Source organism: Ambystoma mexicanum, chromosome 4p (genome assembly GCF_040938575.1).
Source record: "Ambystoma mexicanum isolate Mex_15411 chromosome 4p, UKY_AmexF1_1, whole genome shotgun sequence".
Classification (NCBI taxonomy): domain Eukaryota; kingdom Metazoa; phylum Chordata; class Amphibia; order Caudata; family Ambystomatidae; genus Ambystoma; species Ambystoma mexicanum.
The window spans coordinates 946,007,548-946,021,908 of record NC_090927.1 but is presented as its reverse complement, the minus strand read 5'-3'; positions in this window follow the sequence as shown (position 1 = coordinate 946,021,908).

Genomic DNA, 14,361 nt, shown 5'->3' with positions numbered 1-14,361 from the left:
CCTTTCGCGTGTGGAACTTCCTGCGAACCCCAGTAATACACGTACCCCACTTGCACAGGCCCTTTCGCATGTGAAACTTCCCGTGATTCCCAGTAATACATGTACCCCACTCGCACAGGCCCTTTCGCATGTGAAACTTCCCACAAACCCCAGTAATACACTTACCCCACTCGCACAGGGCCAATCGTGTGTGAAACTTCCCGTGAACCCCAGTAATACACGTACCCCACTCGCACAGGCCCTTTCGCGTGTGAAACTTCCCGCGAACGCCAGTAATACACTTACCCCACTCGCACAAGCCCTTTTGCATGTGAAACTTCCAGCGAACCCCAGTAATACACGTACCCCACTCGCAAAGGCCCTTTCGCATGTCAAACTTTCCGCAATCCCCAGTAATACACGTACCCCACTCGCACAGGCCCTTTCACGTGTGAAACTTCCCGCGAACCCCAGTAATACACATACCCCACTCGCACAGGGCCAATCGCGTGTGAAACTTCCCGCGAACCCCAGTAATACACATACCCCACTTGCACAGGACTAATCGTGTGTGAAACTTCCTGCGAACTCCAGTAATACACGTACCCCACTCGCACAGGCCCTTTTGAGTGTGAAACTTCCCGCGAACGCCAGTAATACACTTACCCGACTCGCACAGGCCCTTTCGCGTGTGAAACTTCCCACGAACCCCAGTAATACAAGTACCCCACTCACACAGGGCATATTGCGTGTGAAACTTCCCGCGAACCCCAGTAATACACGTACCCCACTCGCACAGGGCCTTTCGCATGTGAAAGTTCCCGCAAACCCCAGTAATACACGTACCCCACTCGCACAGGCCCTTTCGCATGTGAAACTTCCCGCAAACCCCAGAAATACACGTACCCCACTCGCACAGGCCCTTTCGCATGTGAAAGTTCCCGCAAACCCCAGTAATACACGTACCCCACTCGCACAGGGCCTATCGCATGTGAAACTTCCCGCGAACCCCAGTAATACACGTACCCCACTCGCACAGGGCCAATCGCGTGTGAAACTTCCCGCGAACCCCAGTAATACACGTACCCCACTCACACAGGGCCAATCGCGTATGAAACTTCCCGCGAACCCCAGTAATACACGTACCCCACTCGCACAGGCCCTTTCGCGTGTGAAACTTCCAGCGATCCCCAGTAATACACGTACCCCACTCGCACAGGCCCTTTCGCGTGTGAAAGTTCCCGCGAACCCCAGTAATACCCGTACCCCACTCGCACAGGGCATATTGCGTGTGAAACTTCCCGCAAACCCCAGTAATACACGTACCCCACTCGCACAGGCCCTTTCGCGTGTGAAACTTCCACCGATCCCCAGTAATACACGTACCCCACTCGCACAGGCCCTTTCGCGTGTGAAAGTTCCCGCGAACCCCAGTAATGCACGTACCCCACTCGCACAGGGCATATCGCGTGGGAAACTTCCAGCAAACCCCAGTAATACATGTACCCCACTCGCACAGGCCCTTTCGCGTGTGGAACTTCCTGCGAACCCCAGTAATACACGTACCCCACTTGCACAGGCCCTTTCGCATGTGAAACTTCCCGTGATTCCCAGTAATACATGTACCCCACTCGCACAGGCCCTTTCGCATGTGAAACTTCCCACAAACCCCAGTAATACACTTACCCCACTCGCACAGGGCCAATCGTGTGTGAAACTTCCCGTGAACCCCAGTAATACACGTACCCCACTCGCACAGGCCCTTTCGCGTGTGAAACTTCCCGCGAACGCCAGTAATACACTTACCCCACTCGCACAAGCCCTTTTGCATGTGAAACTTCCAGCGAACCCCAGTAATACACGTACCCCACTCGCAAAGGCCCTTTCGCATGTCAAACTTTCCGCAATCCCCAGTAATACACGTACCCCACTCGCACAGGCCCTTTCACGTGTGAAACTTCCCGCGAACCCCAGTAATACACATACCCCACTCGCACAGGGCCAATCGCGTGTGAAACTTCCCGCGAACCCCAGTAATACACATACCCCACTTGCACAGGACTAATCGTGTGTGAAACTTCCTGCGAACTCCAGTAATACACGTACCCCACTCGCACAGGCCCTTTTGAGTGTGAAACTTCCCGCGAACGCCAGTAATACACTTACCCGACTCGCACAGGCCCTTTCGCGTGTGAAACTTCCCACGAACCCCAGTAATACAAGTACCCCACTCACACAGGGCATATTGCGTGTGAAACTTCCCGCGAACCCCAGTAATACACGTACCCCACTCGCACAGGGCCTTTCGCATGTGAAAGTTCCCGCAAACCCCAGTAATACACGTACCCCACTCGCACAGGCCCTTTCGCATGTGAAACTTCCCGCAAACCCCAGAAATACACGTACCCCACTCGCACAGGCCCTTTCGCATGTGAAAGTTCCCGCAAACCCCAGTAATACACGTACCCCACTCGCACAGGGCCTATCGCATGTGAAACTTCCCGCGAACCCCAGTAATACACGTACCCCACTCGCACAGGGCCAATCGCGTGTGAAACTTCCCGCGAACCCCAGTAATACACGTACCCCACTCACACAGGGCCAATCGCGTATGAAACTTCCCGCGAACCCCAGTAATACACGTACCCCACTCGCACAGGCCCTTTCGCGTGTGAAACTTCCAGCGATCCCCAGTAATACACGTACCCCACTCGCACAGGCCCTTTCGCGTGTGAAAGTTCCCGCGAACCCCAGTAATACCCGTACCCCACTCGCACAGGGCATATTGCGTGTGAAACTTCCAGCAAACCCCAGTAATACACGTACCCCACTCGCACAGGCCCTTTCGCGTGTGAAACTTCCCGCAAACCCCAGTAATACACGTACCCCACTCGCACAGGCCCTTTCGCGTGTAAACTTCCCGCGAACCCCAGTAATACACGTACCCCACTCGCACAAGCCCTTTCGCTTGTGAAAGTTCCTGCAAACCCCAGTAATACACGTACCGCACTCGCACAGGGCCTATCGCATGTGAAACTTTCCGCGAACCCCAGTAATACACGTACCCCACTCGCACAGGCCCTTTCACATGTGAAACATCCAGCGTACCCCAGTAATACACGTACCCCACTCGCACAGGCCCTTTCTCGTGTGAAAGTTCCCGCAAACCCCAGTAATACACGTACCCCACTCGCACAGGGCCTATCGCGTGTGAAAGTTCCCGCAAACCCCAGTAATACACGTACCCCACTCTCACAGGGCCTATCGCATGTGAAACTTCCCACGAACCCCAGTAATACACGTACCCCACTCGCACAGGCCCTTTCGCGTGTGAAACTTCCTGCAAACCCCAGTAATACACGTACCCCACTCGCACAGGCCCTTTCGCGTGTGAAAGTTCCCGCGAACCCCAGTAATACACGTACCCCACTCGCACAAGCCCTTTCGCTTGTGAAAGTTCCTGCAAACCCCAGTAATACACGTACCGCACTCGCACAGGGCCTATCGCATGTGAAACTTTCCGCGAACCCCAGTAATACACGTACCCCACTCGCACAGGCCCTTTCGCATGTGAAACATCCAGCGTACCCCAGTAATACACGTACCCCACTCGCACAGGGCCTATCGCGTGTGAAAGTTCCCGCAAACCCCAGTAATACACGTACCCCACTCTCACAGGGCCTATCGCGTGTGAAACTTCCAGCAAACCCCAGTAATACACGTAACCCACTCGCACAGGGCCAATCGTGTGTGAAACTTTCCACGAACCCCAGTAATACATGTACCCCACTCGCACAGGCCCTTTCGCGTGTGAATCTTCCCGCAAACCCCAGTAATACACGTACCCCGCTCTCACAAGCCCTTTCGCTTGTGAAAGTTCCTGCAAACCCCAGTAATACACGTACCCCACTCGGACAGGCCCTTTCGCGTGTGAAACTTCCAGCGAACCCCAGTAATACACGAACCCCACTCGCACAGGCACTTTTGCATTTGTGAAAGTTCCTGCGAACCGCAGTAATACACTTACCCCACTCGCACAGGGCCTATCGCGTGTGAATGTTCCCGCAAACCCCAGTAATACACGTACCCCACTCACACAGGGCCTATCGCATGTGAAACTTCCCACGAACCCCAGTAATACACGTACCCCACTCGCACAGGCCCTTTTGAGGGTGAAACTTCCAGCGAACCCCAGTAATACACGTACCCCATTCGCACAGGCCCTTTCGTGTATGAAACTTCCCGCGAACCCCAGTAATACACGTACCCCACTCTCACAGGACTAATCGTGTGTGAAACTTCCTGCGAACTCCAGTAATACACGTACCCCACTCGCACAGGCCCTTTCGCGTGTGAAACTTCCCGCGAACCCCAGTAATACACGTACCCCACTCGCACAGGCCCTTTCGCGTGTGAAACTTCCTGCGAACCCCAGTAATACACGTAGCCCACTCGCACAGGGACAATCGCGTGTGAAACTTCCCGCGAACCCCAGTAATACACGTACCCCACTCGCACAGGGCCAATCGCGAGTGAAACTTCCCGCGAACCCCAGTAATACACGTACCCCACTCGCACAGGCCCTTTCGCGTGTGAAACTTCCACCGATCCCCAGTAATACACGTACCCCACTCGCACAGGCCCTTTCGCGTGTGAAAGTTCCCGCGAACCCCAGTAATGCACGTACCCCACTCGCACAGGGCATATCGCGTGGGAAACTTCCAGCAAACCCCAGTAATACATGTACCCCACTCGCACAGGCCCTTTCGCGTGTGGAACTTCCTGCGAACCCCAGTAATACACGTACCCCACTTGCACAGGCCCTTTCGCATGTGAAACTTCCCGTGATTCCCAGTAATACATGTACCCCACTCGCACAGGCCCTTTCGCATGTGAAACTTCCCACAAACCCCAGTAATACACTTACCCCACTCGCACAGGGACAATCGTGTGTGAAACTTCCCGTGAACCCCAGTAATACACGTACCCCACTCGCACAGGCCCTTTCGCGTGTGAAACTTCCCGCGAACGCCTTTAATACACTTACCCCACTCGCACAGGCCCTTTTGCATGTGAAACTTCCAGCGAACCCCGGTAATACACGTACCCCACTCGCAAAGGCCCTTTCGCATGTCAAACTTTCCGCAATCCCCAGTAATACACGTACCCCACTTGCACAGGCCCTTTCACGTGTGAAACTTCCCGCGAACCCCAGTAATACACATACCCCACTCGCACAGGGCCAATCGCGCGTGAAACTTCCCGCGAACCCCAGTAATACACATACCCCACTTGCACAGGACTAATCGTGTGTGAAACTTCCTGCGAACTCCAGTAATACACGTACCCCACTCGCACAGGCCCTTTTGAGTGTGAAACTTCCCGCGAACGCCAGTAATACACTTACCCGACTCGCACAGGCCCTTTCGCGTGTGAAACTTCCCACGAACCCCAGTAATACAAGTACCCCACTCACACAGGGCATATTGCGTGTGAAACTTCCCGCGAACCCCAGTAATACACGTACCCCACTCGCACAGGGCCTTTCGCATGTGAAAGTTCCCGCAAACCCCAGTAATACACGTACCCCACTCGCACAGGCCCTTTCGCATGTGAAACTTCCCGCAAACCCCAGAAATACACGTACCCCACTCGCACAGGCCCTTTCGCATGTGAAAGTTCCCGCAAACCCCAGTAATACACGTACCCCACTCGCACAGGGCCTATCGCATGTGAAACTTCCCGCGAACCCCAGTAATACACGTACCCCACTCGCACAGGGCCAATCGCGTGTGAAACTTCCCGCGAACCCCAGTAATACACGTACCCCACTCACACAGGGCCAATCGCGTATGAAACTTCCCGCGAACCCCAGTAATACACGTACCCCACTCGCACAGGCCCTTTCGCGTGTGAAACTTCCAGCGATCCCCAGTAATACACGTACCCCACTCGCACAGGCCCTTTCGCGTGTGAAAGTTCCCGCGAACCCCAGTAATACACGTACCCCACTCGCACAGGGCATATTGCGTGTGAAACTTCCAGCAAACCCCAGTAATACACGTACCCCACTCGCACAGGCCCTTTCGCGTGTGAAACTTCCCGCAAACCCCAGTAATACACGTACCCCACTCGCACAGGCCCTTTCGCGTGTAAACTTCCCGCGAACCCCAGTAATACACGTACCCCACTCGCACAAGCCCTTTCGCTTGTGAAAGTTCCTGCAAACCCCAGTAATACACGTACCGCACTCGCACAGGGCCTATCGCATGTGAAACTTTCCGCGAACCCCAGTAATACACGTACCCCACTCGCACAGGCCCTTTCGCATGTGAAACATCCAGCGTACCCCAGTAATACACGTACCCCACTCGCACAGGCCCTTTCTCGTGTGAAAGTTCCCGCAAACCCCAGTAATACACGTACCCCACTCGCACAGGGCCTATCGCGTGTGAAAGTTCCCGCAAACCCCAGTAATACACGTACCCCACTCTCACAGGGCCTATCGCATGTGAAACTTCCCACGAACCCCAGTAATACACGTACCCCACTCGCACAGGCCCTTTCGCGTGTGAAACTTCCTGCAAACCCCAGTAATACACGTACCCCACTCGCACAGGCCCTTTCGCGTGTGAAAGTTCCCGCGAACCCCAGTAATACACGTACCCCACTCGCACAAGCCCTTTCGCTTGTGAAAGTTCCTGCAAACCCCAGTAATACACGTACCGCACTCGCACAGGGCCTATCGCATGTGAAACTTTCCGCGAACCCCAGTAATACACGTACCCCACTCGCACAGGCCCTTTCGCATGTGAAACATCCAGCGTACCCCAGTAATACACGTACCCCACTCGCACAGGGCCTATCGCGTGTGAAAGTTCCCGCAAACCCCAGTAATACACGTACCCCACTCTCACAGGGCCTATCGCGTGTGAAACTTCCAGCAAACCCCAGTAATACACGTAACCCACTCGCACAGGGCCAATCGTGTGTGAAACTTTCCACGAACCCCAGTAATACATGTACCCCACTCGCACAGGCCCTTTCGCGTGTGAATCTTCCCGCAAACCCCAGTAATACACGTACCCCGCTCTCACAAGCCCTTTCGCTTGTGAAAGTTCCTGCAAACCCCAGTAATACACGTACCCCACTCGGACAGGCCCTTTCGCGTGTGAAACTTCCAGCGAACCCCAGTAATACACGAACCCCACTCGCACAGGCACTTTTGCATTTGTGAAAGTTCCTGCGAACCCCAGTAATACACTTACCCCACTCGCACAGGGCCTATCGCGTGTGAATGTTCCCGCAAACCCCAGTAATACACGTACCCCACTCACACAGGGCCTATCGCATGTGAAACTTCCCACGAACCCCAGTAATACACGTACCCCACTCGCACAGGCCCTTTTGAGGGTGAAACTTCCAGCGAACCCCAGTAATACACGTACCCCATTCGCACAGGCCCTTTCGTGTATGAAAGTTCCCACGAACCCCAGTAATACATGTACCCCACTCGCACAGGGCCTATCGCTTGTGAAACTTCCAGTGAAACCCAGTAATACACGTTCCCCACTCGCACAGGCCCTTTCGCGTGTAAACTTCCCGCGAACCCCAGTAATACACGTACCCCACTCGCACAAGCCCTTTCGCTTGTGAAAGTTCCTGCAAACCCCAGTAATACACGTACCGCACTCGCACAGGGCCTATCGCATGTGAAACTTTCCGCGAACCCCAGTAATACACGTACCGCACTCGCACAGGCCCTTTCGCATGTGAAACATCCAGCGTACCCCAGTAATACACGTATCCCACTCGCACAGGCCCTTTCTCGTGTGAAAGTTCCCGCAAACCCCCGTAATACACGTACCCCACTCGCACAGGGCCTATCGCGTGTGAAAGTTCCCGCAAACCCCAGTAATACACGTACCCCACTCTCACAGGGACTATCGCATGTGAAACTTCCCGCGAACCCCAGTAATACACGTACCCCACTCGCACAGGCCCTTTCGCGTGTGAAACTTCCAGCAAACCCCAGTAATACACGTACCCCACTCGCACAGGCCCTTTCGCGTGTGAAATTTCCCGCGAACCCCAGTAATACACGTACCCCACTCGCACAAGCCCTTTTGCTTGTGAAAGTTCCTGCAAACCCCAGTAATACACGTACCGCATTCGCACAGGGCCTATCGCATGTGAAACTTTCCGCGAACCCCAGTAATACACGTACCCCACTCGCACAGGCCCTTTCTCATGTGAAACATCCAGCGTACCCCAGTAATACACGTACCCCACTCGCACAGGCCCTTTCTCGTGTGAAAGTTCCCGCAAACCCCAGTAATACACGTACCCCACTCGCACAGGGCCTATCGCGTGTGAAAGTTCCCGCAAACCCCAGTAATACACGTACCCCACTCTCACAGGGCCTATCGCGTGTGAAACTTCCAGCAAACCCCAGTAATACACGTAACCCACTCGCACAGGGCCAATCGTGTGTGAAACTTCCCACGAACCCCAGTAATACATGTACCCCACTCGCACAGGCCCTTTCGCGTGTGAATCTTCCTGCAAACCCCAGTAATACACGTACCCCGCTCTCACAAGCCCTTTCGCTTGTGAAAGTTCCTGCAAACCCCAGTAATACACGTACCCCACTCGGACAGGCCCTTTCGCGTGTGAAACTTCCAGCGAACCCCAGTAATACACGAACCCCACTCGCACAGGCACTTTTGCATTTGTGAAAGTTCCTGCGAACCCCAGTAATACACTTACCCCACTCGCACAGGGCCTATCGCGTGTGAATGTTCCCGCAAACCCCAGTAATACACGTACCCCACTCATACAGGGCCTATCGCATGTGAAACGTCCCACGAACCCCAGTAATACACGTACCCCACTCGCACAGGCCCTTTTGAGGGTGAAACTTCCATCGAACCCCAGTAATACACGTACCCCACTCGCACAGGCCCTTTCGTGTATGAAAGTTCCCACGAACCCCAGTAATACATGTACACCACTCGCACAGGGCCTATCGCTTGTGAAACTTCCAGTGAAACCCAGTAATACACGTTCCCCACTCGCACAGGCCCTTTCGCGTGTAAAACTTCCCGCGAACCCCAGTAATACACGTACCCCACTCGCACAGGCCTTTTCGTGTGTGAAACTTCCCGCGAACCCCAGTAATACACGTACCCCACTCGCACAGGGCCAATCGCGTGTGAAACTTCCAGCAAACCCCAGTAATACACATACCCCACTCGCACAGGCCCTTTTTGCGTGTGAAACTTCCCGCGAACCCCAGTAATACACGTACCCCACTCGCACAGGCCCTTTCGCATGTGAAACTTCCCGCGATCCCCAGTAATACACGTACCCCACTCGCACAGGCCCTTTCACGTGTGAAACTTCCCGCGAACCCCAGTAATACACATACCCCACTCGTACAGGACTAATCGTGTGTGAAACTTCCTGCGAATTCCAGTAATACACGTACCCCACTCGCACAGGGCCAATCGCGTGTGAAACTTCCCGCGAACCCCAGTAATACACGTACCCCACTCGCACAGGCCCTTTCGCGTGTGAAACTTCCCGCGAACGCCAGTAATACACTTACCCCACTCGCACAGGCCCTTTCGCGTGTGAAACTTCCCACGAACCCCAGTAATACAAGTACCCCACTCACACAGGGCCTATTGCGTGTGAAACTTCCCGCGAACCCCAGTAATACACGTACCCCACTCGCACAGGCCCTTTCGCGTGTGAAACTTCCTGCGAACCCCAGTAATACACGTAACCCACTCGCACAGGGCCAATCGCGTGTGAAACTTCCCGCGAACACCAGTAATACACGTACCCCACTCGCACAGGGCCAATCGCGTGTGAAACTTCCCGCGAACCCCAGTAATACACGTTCCCCACTCGCACAGGCCCTTTCGCGTGTGAAACTTCCCGCAAACCCCAGTAATACACGTACCCTACTCGCACAGGCCCTTTCGCATGTGAAAGTTCCCGCAAACCCCAGTAATACACGTACCCCACTCGCACAGGGCCTATCGCATGTGAAACTTCCTGCGAACCCCAGTAATACACGTACCCAACTCGCACAGGCCCTTTCGCGTTTGAAACTTCCAGCGATCCCCAGTAATACACGTACCCCACTCGCACAGGCCCTTTCGCGTGTGAAAGTTCCCGCGAACCCCAGTAATGCACGTACCCCACTCGCACAGGGCATATCGCATGTGAAACTTCCAGCAAACCCCAGTAATACACGTACCCCACTCGCACAGGCCCTTTCGCGTGTGAAACGTGCTGCGAACCCCAGTAATACACGTACCCCACTCGCACAGGCCCTTTCGCATGTGAAACTTCCCGTGATCCCCAGTAATACATGTACCCCACTCGCACAGGCCCTTTCGCATGTAAAACTTCCCACAAACCCCAGTAATACACGTACCCCACTCGCACAGGGCCAATCGTGTGTGAAACTTCCCGTGAACCCCAGTAATACACGTACCCCACTCGCACAGGCCCTTTCGCGTGTGAAACTTCCCACGAACCCCAGTAATACACGTACCCCACTCGCACAAGCCCTTTCGTTTGTGAAAGTTCCTGCAAACCCCAGTAATACACGTACCCCACTCGCACAGGCCCTTTCGCGTGTGAAAGTTCCCGCGAACCCCAGTAATACACGTACCCCACTCGCACAGGGCATATTGCGTGTGAAACTTCCAGCAAACCCCAGTAATACACGTACCCCACTCGCACAGGGCCAATCGTGTGTGAAACTTCCCGTGAACCCCAGTAATACATGTACCCCACTCGCACAGGCCCTTTCGCGTGTAAACTTCCCGCGAACCCCAGTAATACACGTACCCCACTCGCACAAGCCCTTTCGCTTGTGAAAGTTCCTGCAAACCCCAGTAATACACGTACCGCACTCGCACAGGGCCTATCGCATGTGAAACATCCAGCGTACCCCAGTAATACACGTACCCCACTCGCACAGGCCCTTTCTTGTGTGAAAGTTCCCGCAAACCCCAGTAATACACGTACCCCACTCGCACAGGGCCTATCGCGTGTGAAAGTTCCCGCAAACCCCAGTAATACACGTACCCCACTCTCACAGGGCCTATCGCATGTGAAACTTCCCGCGAACCCCAGTAATACACGTACCCCACTCGCACAGGCCCTTTCACGTGTGAAACTTCCAGCAAACCCCAGTAATACACGTACCCCACTCGCACAGGCCCTTTCGCGTGTGAAAGTTCCAGCGAACCCCAGTAATACACGTACCCCACTCGCACAGGGCCTATCACGTGTGAAACTTCCAGCAAACCCCAGTAATACACGTAACCCACTCGCACAGGGCCAATCGTGTGTGAAACTTCCCACGAACCCCAGTAATACATGTACCCCACTCGCACAGGCCCTTTCGCGTGTGAATCTTCCCGCGAACCCCAGTAATAGACGTACCCCACTCTCACAAGCCCTTTCGCTTGTGAAAGTTCCTGCAAACCCCAGCAATACACGTACCCCACTCGCACAGGCCCTTTCGCGTGTGAAACTTCCAGCGAACCCCAGTAATACACGTACCCCACTCGCACAGGCACTTTCGCATTTGTGAAAGTTCCTGCGAACCCCAGTAATACACTTACCCCACTCGCACAGGGGGTATCGCGTGTGAATGTTCCCGCAAACCCCAGTATTACACGTACCCCACTCACACAGGGCCTTTCGCGTGTGAATCTTCCCGCGAACCCCAGTAATACACGTACCCCACTCTCACAAGCCCTTTCGCTTTTGAAAGTTCCTGCAAACCCCAGCAATACACGTACCCCACTCGCACAGGCCCTTTTTAAGTTGAAACTTCCAGCGAACCCCAGTAATACACGTACCCCACTCGCACAGGGCCTATCGCTTGTGAAACTTCCAGCGAAACCCAGTAATACACGTTCCCCACTCGCACAGGCCCTTTTGCATGTAAAACTTCCCGCGAACCCCAGTAATACACGTACCCCACTCGCACAGGCCTTTTCGTGTGTGAAACGTCCCGCGAACCCCAGTAATACACGTACCCCACTCGCACAGGGCCAATCGCGTGTGAAACTTCCCGCGAACCCCAGTAATACATGTACCCCACTTGCACAGGCCCTTTCGTGTATGAAAGTTCCCGCGAACCCCAGTAATACATGTACCCCACTCGCACAGGGCCTATCGCTTGTGAAACTTCCAGCGAAACCCAGTAATACACGTTCCCCACTCGCACAGGCCCTTTCGCATGTAAAACTTCCCGCGAACCCCAGTAATATACGTACCCCACTCGCACAGGCCTTTTCGTGTGTGAAACGTCCCGCGAACCCCAGTAATACACGTACCCCACTCGCACAGGGCCAATCGCGTGTGAAACTTCCCGCGAACCCCAGTAATACATGTACCCCACTTGCACAGGCCCTTTTGCGTGTGAAACTTCCAGCGAACCAAAGTAATACATGTACCCCACTCGCACAGGCCCTTTCGCGTGTGGAAGTTCCCGCGAACCCCAGTAATACACGTACCCCACTCGCACAGGGCCTATCGCGTGTGAAACTTCCAGCAAACCCCAGTAATACACGTACCCCACTCGCACAGGCCCTTTTTGCATGTGAAACTTCCCGCGAACCCCAGTAATACACGTACCCCACTCGCACAGGCCCTTTCGCATGTGAAACTTCCCGCGATCCCCAGTAATACACGTACCCCACTCGCACAGGCCCTTTCACGTGTGAAACTTCCCGCGAACCCCAGTAATACACATACCCCACTCGCACAGGGCCAATCGCATGTGAAACTTCCTGCGAACCCCAGTAATACACATACCCCACTCGCACAGGACTAATCGTGTGTGAAACTTCCTGCGAACTCCAGTAATACACGTACCCCACTCGCACAGGCCCTTTCGCGTGTGAAACTTCCCGCGAACGCCAGTAATACTCTTACCCCACTCGCACAGGCCCTTTCGCGTGTGAAACTTCCCACGAACCCCAGTAATACAAGTACCCCACTCACACAGGGCCTATTACGTGTGAAACTTCCCGCGAACCCCAGTAATACACGTACCCCACTCGCACAGGCCCTTTCGCGTGTGAAACTTCCTGCGAACCCCAGTAATACACGTAGCCCACTCGCACAGGGCCAATCGCGTGTGAAACTTCCCGCGAACCCCAGTAATACACGTACCCCACTCGCACAGGGCCAATCGCGTGTGAAACTTCCCGCGAACCCCAGTAATACACGTACCCCACTCGCACAGGCCCTTTCGCGTGTGAAACTTCCCGCAAACCCCAGTAATACACGTACCCCACTCGCACAAGCCCTTTCGCTTGTGAAAGTTCCTGCAAACCCCAGTAATACACGTACCCCACTCGCACAGGCCCTTTCGCGTGTGAAAGTTCCCGCGAACCCCAGTAATACATGTACCCCACTCGCACAGGGCATATTGCGTGTGAAACTTCCAGCAAACCCCAGTAATACACGTACCACACTCGCACAGGCCTTTTCGCGTGTGAAACTTCCTGCAAACCCCAGTAATACACGTACCCCACTCGCACAGGCCCTTTCGCATGTGAAACTTCCCGCGATCCCCAGTAATACATGTACCCGACTCGCACAAGCCCTTTCGCATGTGAAACTTCCCACAAACCCCAGTAATACACGTACCCCACTCGCACAGGGCCAATCGTGTGTGAAACTTCCCGTGAACCCCAGTAATACATGTACCCCACTCGCACAGGCCCTTTCGCGTGTAAACTTCCCGCGAACCCCAGTAATACACGTACCCCACTCGCACAAGCCCTTTCGCTTGTGAAAGTTCCTGCAAACCCCAGTAATACACGTACCGCACTCGCACAGGGCCTATCGCATGTGAAACTTCCCGCGAACCCCAGTAATACACGTACCCCACTCGCACAGGCCCTTTCGCATGTGAAACATCCAGCGTACCCCAGTAATACACGTACCCCACTCGCACAGGCCCTTTCTCGTGTGAATGTTCCCGCAAACCCCAGTAATACACGTACCCCACTCGCACAGGGCCTATCGCGTGTGAAAGTTCCCGCAAACCCCAGTAATACACGTACCCCACTCGCACAGGGCCTATCGCATGTGAAACTTCCTGCGAACCCCAGTAATACACGTACCCCACTCGCACAGGCCCTTTCGCGTTTGAAACTTCCAGCGATCCCCACTAATACACGTACCCCACTCGCACAGGCCCTTTCGCGTGTGAAAGTTCCCGCGAACCCCAGTAATGCACGTACCCCAGTCGCACAGGGCATATCGCGTGTGAAACTTCCAGCAAATCCCAGTAATACACGTACCCCACTCGCACAGGCCCTTTCGCGTGTGAAA